This window comes from Pleurodeles waltl, chromosome 5, assembly GCF_031143425.1.
Source record: "Pleurodeles waltl isolate 20211129_DDA chromosome 5, aPleWal1.hap1.20221129, whole genome shotgun sequence".
NCBI lineage: Eukaryota > Metazoa > Chordata > Amphibia > Caudata > Salamandridae > Pleurodeles > Pleurodeles waltl.
Window position 1 is genome coordinate 1,208,708,481 of NC_090444.1, and position 18,341 is coordinate 1,208,726,821.

Here is an 18,341-nt window from a genome sequence, read left to right on the forward strand (position 1 = left end):
TCACGGTTCAGGGGACAGAGGCACAGACCAACAGGGAAACTGGGAGGATTGCTCTGCACCAGGGGGACAACAGGAGCAGGGAACCAACTCTCCAGGAGGAACTCAGACCCTGGGAGCCTATCAACATTCCCAGGACACGATGGGCCAGATCCTAGACAATGTGCAGGAGAACAGGCGGCTGAAAGAGGACCAGTATCAGGGAGAACTTGCAGGCCATCAATAACACCCTGATCTGCATAGCAGGGGTGCTGTCAGACATGGCCAACATTATGAGGGAGACAGTGTCACACCAGAGGGGCCCCTGCCACCAGCCATCCATCCATCCATCCAAACAGCCTTCCACTTCCGCTGCTAGTGACCAGGAGACCCCACCACAGGACCCACAGGCCACTGGCACCCCTCCCCCTGCAGAAGGTGAACCACCCCAGAAACATTCCCTGTGATCCAGACAGAAGCCAGAGACACTTGCCAAGACCCCCACCAGATAATGATTCTCCTGATTGTCCCCCTTGTGTCCCACTCCGTCACCCTGTCCACCTTGTACTGCCATTGCTCCCCTTCCTATGTCCCCTTGGACAATGCACCTGTGCTACAAACAGACTGGAACAATACCCTGGACTTTCCTCCATCACCCCATCCCACTGCACTTTCCCCACTATATATTAGTACACCAATAAACACCCTCTGATATAAATCAATTTCGAGTATGTCTTGTATTTCAAATATGTATTGATTGAAATAGGTACAACCAATGCAAATGAACTGTACTTAGGATAAAATCAATGACCTGCAGCTGGCTGTTGTGATTACACCAGGGGTATTTGTCAAATCAACATCTGCTAAATGAATAGCCAGAGGGAACAGTAAGTGGGCATAGAAGTGTTAAAAACCAGCATGCCAATGCCACACAGAATACGACCAAAGTCATTGAAATGTAAAGTTGCACTGTCTCACCTTTGTCTCATTGGAAGTACTGACAGATCACAGATGTTCTATTGGCCACATCCTCATCCTCTGCCTTCACATCCTCACTGTCCACAGGGTTCACTGCTGCTACAGGGGCATCTCCAGTCTCCTCCTGCAGAAAAGGTACATGGCATCTGAGGGCCAGGTTTTGCAACATGCAGCATGCAGCATGCACAACTATCTGACAGACCTTCTTGGGTGAGTAGCACAGGGATCCACCTGTAAGATGGAGGCACTGGATCCTGGCCTTCAGGAGGCCGACGGTCCTTTCGATGATTCTTTTGGGTCACCCAAGTGCCTCATTATAACGTTCTTCTGCCCTTGTCCTGGAATTCCTCACTGGGGTCTGCAGCCATGTGTTTGGGTAACCAGAGTCACCTGCAAATATTGAGGGACAACATTTAGCCACACACTATCCTATATGGCCAACACCATAGGCATACACCAACTTATAATGGGTGGGAACCAGGGCTCACCTATTAGCCACACCCTGTGCCTCTGTAGTTGGGACATCACATTTGGGATGCTGCTATTCCTCAGAACAAAGGCATCATGCATCGACCCTGGATACTTAGCATTGGCGTGGGAGATGTACTGGTCCGCCAAGCACACCATCTGCACATTCATGGAGTGGAAACTCATAAGATTCCTGAACACCTGTTCATTGTGGCGGGGGTGGAAAAATGTAATATTTGTTCTGTCAATCACCCCAGTTATATTGGGGATATGTCCCATTGCATAAAACCTGGCCTTCAGTGGCCAAATCCTCAACCTGGGGGAATGCAATGTAGCTGCACATGTTTTATCAGGGAAGACAACACTTGCCAGCAGTATTCAGAACACAGGCTGTGACATTCCTGCTGCTAAGCCCACTGTCACTTGGGGAAAGAAAAAAAACCAGTTGCCAGGAAATGGAGAACTGATAGAACTTGCACAAGAGGGGATATCCCAGAGGGCTGATGGATAGCAGATATCAGGTCAGGCTCCAAGTGGGCACACAGCTCTGTGAATGTGGCCCTGTCCAGTCTATATGTGAGGATTATGTGCCTGTCATCCAGTGTAGCCAAGTCCACAAGGGGTCTGTACACGGGGTATGTCTCCATCTCCTATTCACCCGCAGCAGTAGGTATCCAAGGGACAAAAGAGTGTGGAGGCTGTCACAAACTGAACAATGGAGCCACAACACTAGTCCAATCTGTAAACATGTTATGGGACAGTGTAATTTGTTAACTATGTACCTATTTGTCCTGTGATGCAGCATTATTCCATAGGCCTTCTCCACACCCTGAAATGGTGTCCGCCTGTCCTGTGTGGAGGGACAGGTGGAAGTGAGGTAATGGCGCTGATGTTGTGCGCAGTGGTAGTAGGCGGTCAGGAACCGCCATGCAACTTCTCATTGGTTATAATTGGGCCCTATGGGGTACAGTGTCCAATGGTGATCTACGCCAGCGGTGACAGTATGCACCGCGGTGGACGTGACCGCCATTTTCTATCATATCTCACTTGTTTCCTGACCTTCCATAGGAGAGGACTTACAATGCATGTGCTGCTGTGACCTGTGTCTGGAACCTACCAGGGAAAGGGCCCCAGCCTTCACTTCTGAGGAGTTGCAGAGACTGGTGGATGGGGTTCTACCCCAGTGTGGACTGCTGTATGGGCCTCTAGACCAACAGGTGAGTACACTGTGGGCACGAAGCATGTGACATGAATGCATGCAGTTGTGTGTGAAGGCATTGTGTAAGGGGGTGGATGCCCTCTTGGCAGTGTACACGTCGTGTGCTGGGCTATGTGTGCCAATGGTGATGGAAACTAGTATGGTGAGCCATTTGTGTTACTGGCTGGACTGTTTGTCTAATGGCGTATTCCTGTCTGTATTTCCTCTGCACGTCAGCGTCCATCAAAAGAAGGGTATAGGGAGTGCCATCGCCAAGGCGGTGTGGACCCTAGGCGTCTATGGCAGGCAGAGCACACACTGTTGGAAACGGTGGGAGGACCTGAGACGCTGGGCACAGAAGACCAGAGGCCCAGCTCGGGATGGCCTCCCAACAAGGAAGGGGTGACCCCACTGATGGGCCACATACTGGCGGTGGCCTATCCTGAGCTGGATGGGCACTTGAGGGCATCAGAGCAGCCACAAGGGGGTGAGCACAGTGGCCATCATTGAAGCTCACACCTGGAGGGGTGGTAGTTGTGTGTCAGTGGGTGCCCCTAGGCCAGGCATAGCAGCATAGGTCTTCTGGTGGCTAAGGGTCTGAATGGGAACTACTACCTACTTAGCTTGTTAGCATATACTGATGGTCAGGGCTTCGTGGGTCCTAGGAGTGCTGCAGTTGGCGGTGTGTGCTCCTCCTCATGCCTTGATGGCTAGCAATATCACTGGTAGTGCAATGCATAGTCCGTATGCCTGGGGGGGGGGTGGGGGTGGGGGGGGGGGGGGGGGGGGGGGTTCGGGTCAGGTCATTGACCAAGTTTATCTTTGTCTCTCTACCCCCTCTTTCTTGTTTTGTCATCTTGTCCTTGTGCGTTAGGGAGGTGCATCCCACAGAACCCTGTAGTCAATTCCTTCATTCTTGTGCAGCTGGTTGGGTGTATGGTGTGTTGGATGTGTGTGTCACTCTCGTTTTCCTCCCTCCCTTGTGTGCTAGGCGGCTGTACTCACCTTCGTCCTCTTCGCCAGCGTTGGTGTTTGTGGTGGAGCATGACACAGAAGATCATTGGGGGAGGGGGGGGTGGGGGGACATGCAGTTTGGGTTCCAGGGAGGTATGGTTCTTCCCTGTGTCTCCAATGGTGAGTCCTTTGACTTCTGTGCTCCGTTTCCGTCAGGCTTTTGATAGCGTTCGTACCGCCCCAGAAAAGGTGGCGGATTTAAGGGTCTTAATATGGTGGGCGGAACCGTCTTCCTCCTGGCTGTAGGCTGCTACTGCCGTGCTGACTGTTGATTCCACCCTGGCGGACGGTGTGGTACATTGCCTGTCTTTTGGAGATATCACCACCATGGTCATAATTTGGCAGTAGTTACTGATAGCCTGTTGGCGGTATTACCGCCAACAGGCTATCACCCATCGCCAGGGTCGTAAAGAGGGCCTCTGTCTGTTCAAAGAAACCACCCATTGGGGGAACCTCTATAGGGGTGGCCAGTGTGGCCTTGGGGGGGGGGGGGGGGAAGTGGTCACCAGGGGCAGGTCATAGACCATGCCCTAATTTCCCTCATTTAAGAGATACTCAGAGGGTAAGCTGGTGATCCCCGAGGGTGGGAGTGAAAGGGGTCCCAGTCACTGCTCAGAGGTACAAAGTGGCTAGGCATACCATGATGGTGGAGAGCATAGTTTTCCCAGAGCAGTAAACCAATCAGGTGTGTAGGGTGACTCCAGCCCATGGGTAGGATTTCTTCCACCCTATAGCGCTGGTATCCCTGGAGTTGGGTGGGGAGGTGACCCAGAGAAGGGTCAGTTAGTCCTCCGATGCCCATTGACTGCATTCTGGGGAATGAGTAGCCCCTGGTGGCAGGAGAACCGAGAGGGGTGACCCCCAAGGGTGCCCTACCAGTTCAGTTATCTGGCAGTACCACTCCCCTGAGGAGGGTAAAGGAGCCCAGGTATAGGGCAAGGTGAGGGAGGACTCCCTGTCCCATGTTCAGCCTCACGGTACAGACCCTGGGTTGATTGACCAGTGTCACGATACCACCTCTGACCTGGTTGGAGGTAGAGTGGAGAATGGGTACAAGACCCCTGGGGCTACTGCCCCCATTCTGAGATGCCTCAGGGAACTCCCTGCCAGCCCCAAGGCTGGAGGACAAGCTTGCCAATGGCCCCACTCAGGGCCTCCATTTAACAGTGGATGGCCTGGAGTGTGACACTGACTGCTGTCAGTGGCCTCTTTTAGCTACTGTCCTTGTGGATAGTGTTTCCTGGGTTGGGGACAGAATTCAGACCCAGGGAGTGGAACGGGCCACATCACCTTGTTGGCCATGGTGGTACTTTCTACCTACTGGGATGCATCTGTGAGCAAATTAAAGTTAGGAGCTTCACAGATGGGGTCCACAGATGAGAAGGGTTCCCCCGGAGAGTATAGACAGAGGAGCCTCACTGAGTTCAGAAAGGCATAGAACTGGCAACTGCCCCTGCAGTAATGGGCCATTGTCCATGATCTATCACCTTAAGCAGGGAAGTCCATCAAATTATTGATTAGCCTACCCTGGCTTTAGGCTGGAAGGGGAGTATTTTGGAAAGGGCCCCTCGGCAGGGTCACCCCAAACTAAACTTTCTGCCTTCCTCATTCTTTCTCCAACCTCATTTTTGCTGGCTTTAGGACCCTAGCACTGGTCAGCAGTGGTAGGGTGTCCAATGTGCATGTGCTCTCTCCCTAAAAACATGGTAACATGGGCTCATACCAAATTGGCATATTTAATTAACCTCCAAGTCCCTAGCAAAGTGTGCTACATGTGCCCAGGGCCTGTAAAATAAATGCTACTAGTGAGCCTGCAGCACTGATTGTGCCACCCACATAAGTAGCCCCTTAACCATGTATCAGGCCTGCCATTGCAAGGCCTGTGTGTGCAGTTTCATTGCCACTTCGATTTGGCATTTAAAATTTGCCAAGCCTTAAACTCCCCTTTTCTACATATACGTCACCCCTAAGGTAGGCCCTACGTAACCCATAGGGCTGGGTGCTATGTAGGTAAAAGGCAGGACATGTACATGTGTATTTTATGGGTCCCGAAAGGGAAAAAGTCCTACATTTGTGTTCCACTACTGTGAGGCCTTCTCCTTTCATGGGCTAGCATTGGGTCTACCCTTATATACAGTTTGAGTGGTAGATTCTTATGAGAAAGGGGTAAAAGGTTCATATTTAGTATGACCAGAATGATAATATAAATTCCTACTTATTGGGGAGGTTGGATTTAATATTACTATTTTAGAAATGCCACTTTTAGAAAGTGAGCATTTCTCTGCGCCTAAAACCCATCTGTGCCTTACAGCCTGCCTCCAACCAACGTCTGGGCTGGGCTGGTTGACAGCTCCCTTGTGCATTCCACCCACACAACCACAAACACAGGACACTCCGTCACATCTGCACACTGAATGGGTTTTCCTAGGCTGGGAGGGAAGAGAGCCTGACATTTCATAGGCTAGTGGCCTGCCCTCACAATGGACTGCCAAACCCCCTACTGGGACCCTGGCAGACAGACCTGTACTGAAAGGGGACCTTGTGAACTTCAAAACCACTCTGAAGTCTCCCCCACTTCAAGGGAATGTTTGGGTATATAAACTACGTCTGACCCCACCAAATCAGGCACTTCTGGACCTTAACCTGCAACCTGTCAAGAGGAACTGCCTGGCTGCCCAAAGGACTCATCTGGACTGCTTTGTTGTGAAGGACTGCTGCCCTCTGTAGGAAAATAGCCTCTTTGTAGCATGGTTAGCCCCACTTTTGTCCTGTTTACGAGTGTCAGTGTGTTTTTATGGTGTCACTGGGATCCTGCTAGCCAGGACCCCAGTGCTCAGTTTGTGGACTAATGTGTATGCCTGTGTAGTGCCTACATGGGTCACTGAGGCTCTGCTAACCAGAACCTCAGTGTTTATGCTTTCTGCTTTTAAAATTTGTCACTGTAGGCCAGTGACTTCATTTACCAATTTCAATTGGCATACTGGACCCCCTTTCTAAGTCCCTAGTATATGGTACCTAGGTACCCAGGGCGTTGGAGTTCCAGGACATCCATATGGGCTGCAGCATTACTCTTGCCACCCATAGGGAGTTCAGACAAACCCTTACACAGGACTGCCATTGCAGCCTGCGTGAAATAGTGTACACACTATTTTACAGTCATTTGCCCTGCACTTAAGTAACTTATAAGTCACCTATGTGTCTAACCTTCACTTGCTGAAGGTTAGGTGCAAAGTTAAGTGTGAGGGCACCCTTTCACTAGCAAAGGTACCCCCACATAATTCAGGGCCATTTCCCCAGACTTTGAGTGCAGGGACGCCATTACACGCGTGCACTACATATAGGTTAATACCTATATGTAGATTCACAATGGTAACTCCGAATATGGCCATGTAACATGTCTAAGATCATGTAATTGTCCCCCCCCCCCCCCCCCCTATTCCAAATCTGGTATTGGGGAGCAAATTCCATGCATCCTGGGGGCTCTACCATGGACCCCCAGTACTGCCAAACCAGCTCTGAGGCTTCCACTGCAGCTACTTCTGCTGCCACCTCACAGACAGGGTTCTGCCCTCCTGGGGTCCGGGCAGGCCAGTACCAGGAAGGCAGAACAAAGAATTTCCTCAGAGAGAGGGTGTTACACCCTCTCCCTTTGGAAAAAGGTGTTACAGGCTGGGGAGGGGTAGCCTCCCCCAGCCTCTGGAAATGCTTTGAAGGGCACAGATCATACCCTCCTTGCATAAACCAGTCTCCACCATGTCAGGGACCCCTTCTCCCCTGCTCTGGCGCAAAACTGGACAAAGGAAAGGGAACTGACCACTCCCCTGTCCATCACCACCCCAGGGGTGGTGCCCAGAGCTCCTCCAGTGTGTCCCAGACTTCAGCCATCTTGCTTTGTAAGGTGTGGGGGCACTTGAGGCCTCTGAGTGGCCAAAGTCAGCAGGTGACAGAGACCCCTCCTGATAGGTATTAGCTGATAAGGTAGCCAGTCCCCCTCTCAGTGCTATTGAGGGTCTCTCCTGTGGGTTCTCTTCAGATTTTGCTTGCAAGTTTCCTTCAGGAATCCTCTGCAACAACTTCAGACCTCTGATCAACTGCAGCCTGCTCCAAGAAACGCTGTAACTGCAACAAAGTGTCTACAAGAGACTTTTCTTCAGCAACCCCAACTCCAAGTCAGCAACTGCAACAGTTTTCACGGTGTGTATGCTCTGGGGACTCCCTCTTCATCCTGCACTAGGACTGAAGAAATCTCCCGTGGAGTGAAGGAGTCACTCCCCTGCTCCAGGCAGGCACCTTCCAAGATGACGACCAGTTCCCTGGGACTTCTTGCAGCGACGAGCGTGCTCCTAAGGACAAAGAGGGTAGACATCAACCTGTCCTGAGGTCCTGCTGATGCAAATTGGAGGAGGTAATACCTTGCCTTCCCCTAGAGCAATGGTACCCCTGTGTACTGTGTCTTCTTTATCTCCTGAGGCCTCTGCACTCTTTGCAAAACCTTTCCTTGCCCAGGTCCGCAGCACTCCATCCTACGATGCATAATTTGCTCAGTTCTCCGGCGGCGTGGAACCTTCTTTTGTTGTGCTGCATCAACTGAGTTTTGCACCTCCTTTGAACCCAGATCCTGCGACTCCTGGGGGTGCTGGCTGGTATCCTTAAGGCTCTCTAAAGTGCTGAGAGCCCCCTCTTCCTCCACAGTGTTGAGGCTCCCAGGTCCCTCCTGGATCCATCCAGCACCATTTTGACACAAAATGCACTTGTCGTAGCCAAGGCTTGTTGGCGCCTTCCAACACAAAATCTCATCTTCAATGATCTTCACGCTGTGGGACATCTTTTGCATTATGCAGGAACCCGCTGACTTCTTCTTAGGGTGCATTTCTGCCGTCTTCAACTAACCAGGGATTCTTCTTTTGCACCCTCTTCTGGGTTGGCAGGGGCTCCTGTCCTTCCTGGAACTTCTTTCGACTTCTGGACTTGGTCTCCTTCATTTACAGGTCTTCAGGTCAAATAATCCAGCAGTTCTTTGCAGACTTGGTTGGCTGCTGCAAAATCCCAGAAACGATGTGTAGTGTGTCCCAAGGAAACTTGCAGTACTTTACTCCTACTTTTCTGCGCTCTGGTGTGGGGTAATTTACTTACCTTTACTGTATTCTTACTCTCCCAGCGATTCTGCACACACTACACTTGTCTAGGGGGGAATTTGAGATTCACATTCCACTTTTTTAGTACGTGGTTTGTGTTGCCCCTAGATCTATTTTCTCCCATTGCATTCTATAGGTTTTCCTACTGTTTGCATAGGTTTATGACTACTTACTATGGATAATTTTGGTGTCTAGTGTATATTGTGTATAATACTTACCTCCAGAAGGAGTATTGTCTGAGATATTTTTGCTACTGAGTCACCTAAATAAATACCTTTATTTTTGTTAACACTGAGTATTATCTTTACTTGTGTATAAGTACTGTGTAAATATAAATGGTATTGCATGAGCTTTGCATGTCTCCAAGTTCAGCCTAAGCTGCTCTGCTATAGCTATCTCTATCAGCCTAAGCTGCTAGAACACTACTACATTTCAATAAGAAAAGGATAACTGGACCTGGTATAAGGTGTAAGTACCCAAGGTACGCACTACAAACCAGGCCAACCTCCTACACTCTGACTTTGCTGAAAAGTGCTCTCCAAGAGCTTGCCTCCTGTTTTCTGAAGTCTCAGGGCCAACAAGACTTAGGGGGTCATTCTGACCCCGGCAGGCGGCAGGAGCCGCCCGCAGGGAACCGCCAGAATACCGCTGCGCGGTCAAAAGACCGCCGCAGGTATTCTGGGTTTCCCACTGGGCTGGCGGGCAACCGCCAAAAGGCCGCCCGCCAGCCCAGTGGGAAACACCCCTCCATGAGGATGCCGGCTCCGAATGGAGCCGGCGGAGTGGAGGATGTGCGACGGGTGCAGTAGCACCCGTCGCGAATTTCAGTGTCTGCTAAGCAGACACTGAAATTCAGGGTGGGGCCCTCTTACAGGGGCCCATGCAGTGCCCATGCCATCGGCATGGGCAATGCATGGGCCCCCAGGGGCCCCACGACACCCCATACCGCCATCCTGAACAGGATGGCGGTATGGGGGTCCAGAATCCCCATGGCGGCGCAGCAAGCTGCGCTGCCATGGAGGATTCTACAGGGCAGCGGAAAATCGTTGGGAGACCGCCGGTTTTCCCTTTCTGGCCGCGGCTGAACCACCGCGGTAAGAATGCCCTGCGGGGCACCGCCAGCCTGTTGGCGGTGCTCCCGCCGACCCCGGCGGTCAAGGACCGCCGGGGTCAGAATCAGGCCCTTAATCTCTTCCGTAAATCCATGCGCCATAAATCGATGCACAGCCTGCCCTGCAACAAGAAAATTGTCACAGCTTAACCGGAACGATGCAGCCCAACTTCCTGAATGAATAATCGACGCAGCACCTGGTATGCAACAGAAAATTTGGTGCATCGCCTACCGGATCAATGCAACGCCTGTGACTTCTTCCCTCACGCCCTGGATTTTCCCCGCATCATCCCTGGGTGTCCAAAGATCCCCGCTTTGCAGTGATTAACCAAAACTGCACTCTGGAAATGGACACAAAGCCCCTTACAGCGTGGAAAGAAACACATGGTCTGTGCTGCGTCAGAAAATCTGACGCACACCTTATTTTTCCACACATCTCCTCCTCTGCGGTGTCCATGCATGGTAATTTGACACAGACCAGGTACTTTTTACAAAGACAATTGTTGATTTCTAAGATTTAAGACTCTTTAAACTTGCAAAAGTGGTCTCAACTTGTGCTTATTGAATCTTTATCGTTTTTACCTTAATTTAACCAGCCCCTGTTCAAAAAAGATGGAACTCATTTCTAGGTCTGCTCCTATTATCCAACTAGCCAGTGGCACCAATCTCCGTGGGGGAAAATCTGCCCTAAAACTGGTTTTGAATGAGAAGTTCCCCATTTTCCTGGACACACCTCAGGGATGTGCCTAGAGGTCTGAGCAAGTGACAAAGAGTAGGTTATGTTGGACTTGGCAGAGTGGGACCCTGTGGGATTGTGTATTAGACCTAACTGGACAAAGTAAGGGATAGTTTCATTGTTACTTGAAGAGGACTTCTATCTGTTTCAAATAAAAATCTATATTCTCACAAATGTTTACCATCTTCCGGATGGGTGAGTAAAATGCTGCCGGATTGTTAGATTTGGTTGGTATGGTGTGTGTTTGCAGTCTGGTCTTTGTGGGAAGCTTCAAGTGTTTTATCTCAGATTCTAAGTGGTGCTCAAATCATGACAGTGAGAATGTAGCTGCAATTACACATGACTGTAGCAAAAAAGTCTAAAATAGATATGTTGGGATCAGCATATTTTGCGAGTAATTAATTTTCTTCTGCCACTCCATAATCAATAGCATAGATATCACAGCTCCTACTGGAATATAAATATCTATAATGATTAAGCAATTACATAGTACTAAATGCATGTAATGAGGGTAAATTGTTTTTAAGTGCCCTTGTTGCTAGCAATCTCATAACACCATAGTCACAGAATTGGAGAATGCGACAACCTTAAGCAGCACATACAGGAAGCTTTAAGATGTCTGCGAAAGTTTGTCAAGCCCACTATCAGAAAACGATGTGCTGTGGGTGAGATGTCACTCCATGCATGGAGAAGTGGCATGTAGATGCGTTTAGCATGTTGGTGCCTTCAGATCTAAAAGGGTAAAATGACTTACAGAAGATTTTCTAAAAAGACCTCTATAACGTAAACTAATCACCTTGAGACACAAGAAAGGAGTGTATAGTATGAAGAGCTAGGATCACTTGAGCCAACATTTTCCTGTAGCCATTGAAAAGCAGACAAATGTGGGTATATGTGAGAAAGTAGCCTCTTTCTAGCCTTGTTACCCCCCACTTTTGGCCTGTTTGGGAGTATATGTCAGGGTGTTTTCACTGTCTCACTGGGATCCTGCTAGCTAGGGCCCAGTGCTCATAGTGAAAACCCTATGTTGTCAGTATGTTTGTTATGTGTCACTGGGACCCTGCTAGCCAGGACCCCAGTGCTCATAAGTTAGTTTGTGGCCTATATGTGTTCCCTGTGTGATGCCCAACTGTCTCACTGAGGCTCTGCTAGCCAGAACCTCAGTGGTTATGCTGTTTACTTTAAAATTTGTCACTAGCAGGCAGTGACTAAATTTACTAATTCACATTGGCATACTGGTACCCCCATATAATTCCCTAGTATATGGTAATGAGGTACCCAGATTATTGGGGTTCCAGGAGATCCCTATGGGCTGCAGCATTTCTTTTTCCACCCATAGGGAGCTCTGACAATTCTTACACAGGCCTGCCAGTGCATCCTGCGTGAAATAACGTCCGTTATTTCACAGCCATTTACCACTGCACTTAAGGAACTTATAAGTCACCTATATGTCTAACCTTCACCTGGTGAAGGTTGGGTACCAAGTTACTTAGTGTGTGGGCACCCTGGCACTAGCCAAGGTGCACCCACATCATTCAGGGCAAATTTCCCGGACTTTGCGAGTACGGGGACACCATTACACATGTGCACTATACATAGGTCACTATGTATGTATAGCGTCACAATGGTAACTCCGAACATGGCCATGTAACATGTCTAAGATCATGGAATTGGGGTGACCATTCCATGATCCCCGGGTCTCTAGCATAGTACCCAGGTACTGCCAAACTGCATTTCCGGGGTCTCCACTGCAGCTGCTGCCAACCCCTCAGACAGGTTTCTGCCCTCCTGGGGTCCAGGCAGCCCTGGCCCAGGAAGGCAGAACAAATGACTTCCTCAGAGAGGGTGTAACACCCTCTCCCTTTGGAAATAGGTGTGAGGGCTGGGGTGGAGTAGCCTCCCCAGCCTCTGGAAATGCTTTGATGGGCACAGATGGTGCCCATCTCTGCATAAGCCAGTCTACCCCAGCTCAGGGATCCCCAGCCCTGCTCTGGTGCGAAACTGGACAAAGGAAAGGGGAGTGACCACTCCCCTGACCTGCACCTCCCAGGGGAGGGGCCCAGTGGCTCCTCGAGTATGTCCCAGACCTCTGCCATCTTGGATTTAGAGGTGCTGGGGGCACACTGGACTGCTCTGAGTGGCCAGTGCCAGCAGGTGGCGTCAGACTCCTTCTCATAGGCTCTTACCTGTCTTGGTAGCCAATCATCCTTTGTTGGTAGCCAAACCTCCTTTTCTCGCTATTTAGGGTCTCTGCTTTGGGGAATTCTTTAGTTAACGAATGCAAGAGCTCAGAGTTGCTCTGCATCTCCCTCTTCACCTTCTGCCAAAGGATCGACTGCTGACTGCTCAGGACGCCTGCAAAACCGCAACAAAGTAGCAAGACGAATACTAGCAACCTTGTATCGCCTCATCCTGCCGGCTTTCTCGACTGTTTCCAGGTGGTGCATGCTCTGGGGGTAGCCTGCCGCCTCTCTGCACCAGGAGCTCTGAAGAAATCTCCCGTGGGTCAATGGAATCTTCCCCCTGCAACCACAGGCACCAAAAGACTGCATCACTGGTCCTCTGGGTCCCCTCAGCACGATCGTGGTCCCTGGAACTCAGCAACTCTGTCCAAGTGACTCCCACAGTCCAGTGACTCCCACAGTCCAGTGACTCTTCAGTCCAAGTTTGGTGGAGATAAGTCCTTGCCTCCCCACGCTAGACTGCATTGCTGGGTACCGTGTGATTTGCAGCTACTCTGGCTCCAGTGCACTCTTCCAGGATTTCCTTCATGCACAGCCAAGCCTGGGTCCCCGACGCTCTAACCTGCAGTGCACAACCTTCTGAGTTGTCCTCTGGCGTCGTGGGACTCCCTTTTGTGACTTCGGGTGGACTCTGGTTCACTTTTCTTCCAAGTGCCTGTTCAGGTACTTCTGCGGGTGCTGCCTGCTTCTGTGAGGGCTCCTTGAGTTGCTGGGCGCCCCCTCTGTCTCCTCCAAGTGGCGACATCATGGTCCCTCCTGGGCTACAGCAGCACCCAAAAACCTGTACCGTGACCCTTGCAGCTAGCAAGGCTTATTTATGGTCTTTCTGCGTGGGAATACCTCTGCAAGCTTCATCGCGACGTGGGACATCCGTCTTCCAAAGGACATGTCCCTAGCTCTCTTTCTTGCAGAACTCCAAGCTTCTTCCATCCGGTGGCAGTTTCCTTGCACCCTCAGCTGACATTTCCTGGGCTCCTGCCCACTCTCGACACTGTCGCGGCTATTGGACTTTGTCCCCTTGTCTTACAGGTACTCTGGTCCGGAAATTCACTGTTGCATTGCTGGTGCTTGTTCTTCCTGCAGAATCCCCCTATCACGACTTCTGTGCTCTCTTGGGGTAGTAGGTGCACTTTACACCTACCTTTCAGCGTCTTGGGGTGGGCTATTTTTCTAACCATCACTGTTTTCTTACAGTCCCAGAGACCCTCTACAAGCTCACATAGGTTTGGGGTCCATTCGTGGTTTGCATTCCACTTTTGAAGTATATGGTTTGTGTTGCCCCTATACCTATGTGCTCCTATTGCAATCTACTGTAATTTTACACTGCTTGCATTACTTTTCTTGCTATTACCTGCATAATTTTGGTTTGTGTACATATATCTTGTGTATATAACTTATCCTCATACTGAGGGTACTCACTGAGATACCCTTGGCATATTGTCGTAAAAATAAAGTACCTTTATTTTTAGTAATTCTGTGTATTGTGTTTTCTTATGATATTGTGCATATGACACCAGTGGTATAGTAGGAGCTTTACATGTCTCCTAGTTCAGCCCAAGCTGCTTTGCCATAAGCTACCTTCTCTCAGCCTAGCTGCTAGAAACACCTCTTCTACACTAATAAGGGATAACTGGACCTGGCACAAGGTGTAAGTACCTCTGGTACCCACTACAAGCCAGGCCAGCCTCCTACACTATATTAACCTAAACAGTTGTTTCATTATTGCTATTGTGCAACTAGTATGTCTCTACCAGATATTTCATTACCGAAGGTAAGTAACTTGTACATCTGATAGACTTTTAGTTGCAGATTCCTTACCGTAGAATAGATAACCAAGCAATGCCATCCTCAGAGGTGGGCTATAAACCAAGATCATACTAGAAAGTCCTGCAGGACCGAATGACCAAAGTAGCCATCCTGGCTGACCTGACTGTCCAGGTAGTATTGTATAGCAAACGTGTGCAGGGATGCCCATGTAGCTGCCTGGCAGATATCCAGGTCAGGAACTCCACGTGCTAATGCAGTGGAAGCAGCAGTTGCTCTGGTAGAATGAGCGTGAAAGCCCTTAGGGGGTTGCTTCTTGGCCAAAGCATAGCACATCTTGATGTAAAAAAGTACCCATTGAGAGATGGTATGTTTTTGCACCACCTTCCCTTTCTTCACACCCACATACCAGACAGAGTTGATAGAACACCAATGCTCTTTTTGGGTCCAGACAGTGTAGTCTCCCCTCCTCATGGGAAGGATGTGGGGGTGCTTAGAAAGTAGGAAAGGTGATGGGCTGGCCCACATGAAAAGGCGTAACAACCTTGGGAAAGAAGGAAGCCTTAGTGCGCAACACCACTTTGTCAGGGTGCACAGACAAGAATGGAGGCTTAGAAGAAAGAGCTTGAAGCTCACTCACACTGCAAGCAGAAGTGATGGCAACAAGAAAGACAGTTTTGAAAGTGAGGAGCCGTAAAGGGCAATTATGCATCAGCTCAAAGGGAGTACACATTAAGTATGGACAAGATTGAGGTCCCACTGAGGCATGATAAATGGAGTGGGAGGAAATAAATGGGTGAGACCTTTAAGGAATCTTTTTACAATAGGAGATTTAAAGAGTGAGGACTGATCAGGTAGCCTAAGAAAGGCTAAAATGGCTGATAAATACCCTCTAAAGGTGCCCAAAGCAGAGCCCTGCTGGGCCAAAGAAAGAATGAACAAAAGAACCTCAGACAGCGGAGCAGAGGGGAATCAACAGATTTGTTGGTACACCATGCCACAAATGTATGCCGACAGGCGTATACCATTTTCGTGGAGGGACACCTGGCTGCCAAGATAACATCAGACTTCAGGTGGAAGATCAAGAGTCGTCAACTGCCGCCGCTCAATCTCCATGCATGAAGACGGATATTGGACATGTTTGGGTGGAGAACCGTCTCCTGTTGCTGTGACAGAAGATCTGCCCGAAGTGGCAGTCTGGAGGATCAGTGGCCATGCTCAATAGCTCTGGATAACAAACTCTCCGTGCCCAGTCCAGAGCCACCAAGATGACTTGGGCCCAGTCGTTCCTGATCTTCTGGAGAACTCTGGGTAGAAGTGGTATAGGCGGAAAGGCATAAATAAGGCTGGAGTTCCACTTGAGATGAAGTGTCTCAGAGTGAGTGTTTCCTTCAAAACTCCAACATGCAAAACAGCTGACATTGTGCATTCTCTGCAGAGGCGAACAGAGATAACCAAGGCTCTCTCCACTGGAGAGTCCTTGCACCACTTTCGGATGGAGATGCCATTCATGATCGGCGGTGCATAGACGGCTGAATTTGTCTGCTCTGGCGTTGAGAACACACCAGATGTGGAACCACCAGGGTAATGCCCTGATGTTCCAACCATGTCCAGAGGCATAGTGCCTCTTGATAAAGGTTCAGGACCCTACTTCACCCTATTTGTTGCAGTACCACATGGCAGTAGTATTGTCCATGAACACATGCACTACTTTCCCTTTGAGAGAGGGAAGAAATGCTTTCAATGAGAGCCTAATCGCCCGGAGCTCCAGAAGATTGATAGAGCCCAGACTCCGCTGGAGACTAGAGGCCTTTGATCTCCGCCTGTCATGTGGCTGCCTCATCCCAGAAGTGATGCATCTGTCACTATGGATAGATCTGGCTGGGGAAGGGCGAGATCTGCCGTGGACCCAATTCGGATTCGAAAGCCACCATTGCAGGTCTTTCGCAGTCCCCCTCCGTGAGCTTGTGGGTGTAGTGATGGTTGTGGTGCTTGTGAGTGTGGAGGAGGATGTGGTGCTAGTGTGTTGTACTTCTGGTGCTTGTGGGTATAGTGCCAATAGTGTGTATGTTGTTTGTGTTTCTTTGCGTGTTTGTGTGTGTTCCTGTTGGAGTGGGTGTCTGCAAAGAAGTGAATGCACTTGGGTTTGGGATCTGGATTGAGCACCTGAGCGGAGACAAAAGGATAGACTGGTTGAGAGGCTGGAGTGAGTTAGGAGCCTGCTATTTGCGCAGGCGTTCAATGCATTTCAGACATTGCATTTTTGGATGCCATTCACTGTTCAACCATTTGTTGCATTTGGCAATTTAGCCCCTGGATGCCATTCACTATCAGAGTCTGACCTACGGAGATTCTGCGTAGGAGGTGAATAGCCTCCTCACTCAGCACAACCAGGGTGACCGGGGCAGGTGGGTGTGGTACCTGTGGCAAAGGATCCCTCAGCCCTTTTTGAGGGTCGGGTTTGGCCAACTGGAGGGAGCAAGAGGGAAGGGGTGATGTATCTCTGGGTGGTGGACAAGAATGAGGTTTGTACAGTTCCAATGGGGTCAACCACCACTAAGGACTGGTCACTTGGGGAGGCCTCTGATAAAGAGGATGTTCTGGCCTGTGTTCCAGTCCCCTCACCCTCCATGCCACTGTGTCCATCGGTGTTGGATGTTTTCCCTCCTGAAACAGAGTGGTCAGCTGCTTCCAACAGCTGCCTTCTTGGCCATTGCCTCCTTTGCCTGCCCTTGAAGATTCTGTATTGGTGTTATTGTATCTGTGCAAATATAACTGATCAGGACGTTTGTTCTCAAAACATTTGGTAATTTTTCAAATTTTACCTGCCTCAATGCTTTTAACTTAGATTTAAGTACATCTTTGTCCTGCATGTAGAGAACATTTTCGTAAACTATTTTGTCACAGTTTTGTAATTGTTTATTATTGCTCCTAATTCAATTCTGATTTTTTTATTATCTATTTTCTATCATCTCCAGGAACTATTTAATGCTTCTGAATGTTTCAGAGTTGTTACTTTGAAAAAGATTTAGTCCAAACAATTGTGTGTGCAAAGCTAAAAAAGGGTAATTAGACATTATTTATAAAAATATGAATCTTGTGTCAATATTTACAATAACTTTCTTTTACTAATATTTGTATGAAATGAAAGGCTGTTTAATTTTTTTCGGTCATTTCACAATGGTAAAACGTCCTTTGAAAAAACCTATGTATTTTTTAAAAGTTCAAAATATTTTTTTCAATGCTGTATTTAAGTTGCTTATTAATGTATCACACCCTATGTTTTTACTAATGCTGTTGAAGAAATCCGAAAAATATTTTAGCAATTTTTAAATTACTTCTACAGCATAAGTAAATACATAGGGCTTGATACATTTTCAAACCACTTTGGTACAAATAGAAACATTTAAAAATTCTCTAAAATATCTCAATTTAATTTTAGTTTTTTACCAACGTCAAAAATAAAACAATCTAGCTTTCAGGTTAGTCAACTATTGGTAGAACAGTACAGTTGAGTAAAGTTTTACACATTGAAATTAACATTCCTGCCTTTTTTACAAAACATTATGTCTATAAAATACATTATTCTAAAAGCAGACTGGCTTATAAGCACATTTGTGAACGAGTAAGACATCATGCAAAAGTGTCCGTTTTTTAGCATAACCTTAAATGTTTTTTAAATTAAAAACATGTTAATAATCACTTTTTTATCCATGCA

General features: G+C 48.8%; 1 long non-coding RNA gene across 1 annotated transcript in view; it reads right to left on the reverse strand.

Annotated features, from left to right (window-relative positions):
* LOC138297374 (uncharacterized) overlaps positions 1-18,341 on the reverse strand; it is a 61,819-nt gene that overhangs the window by 15,095 nt on the left and 28,383 nt on the right. The window lies entirely within an intron of this gene.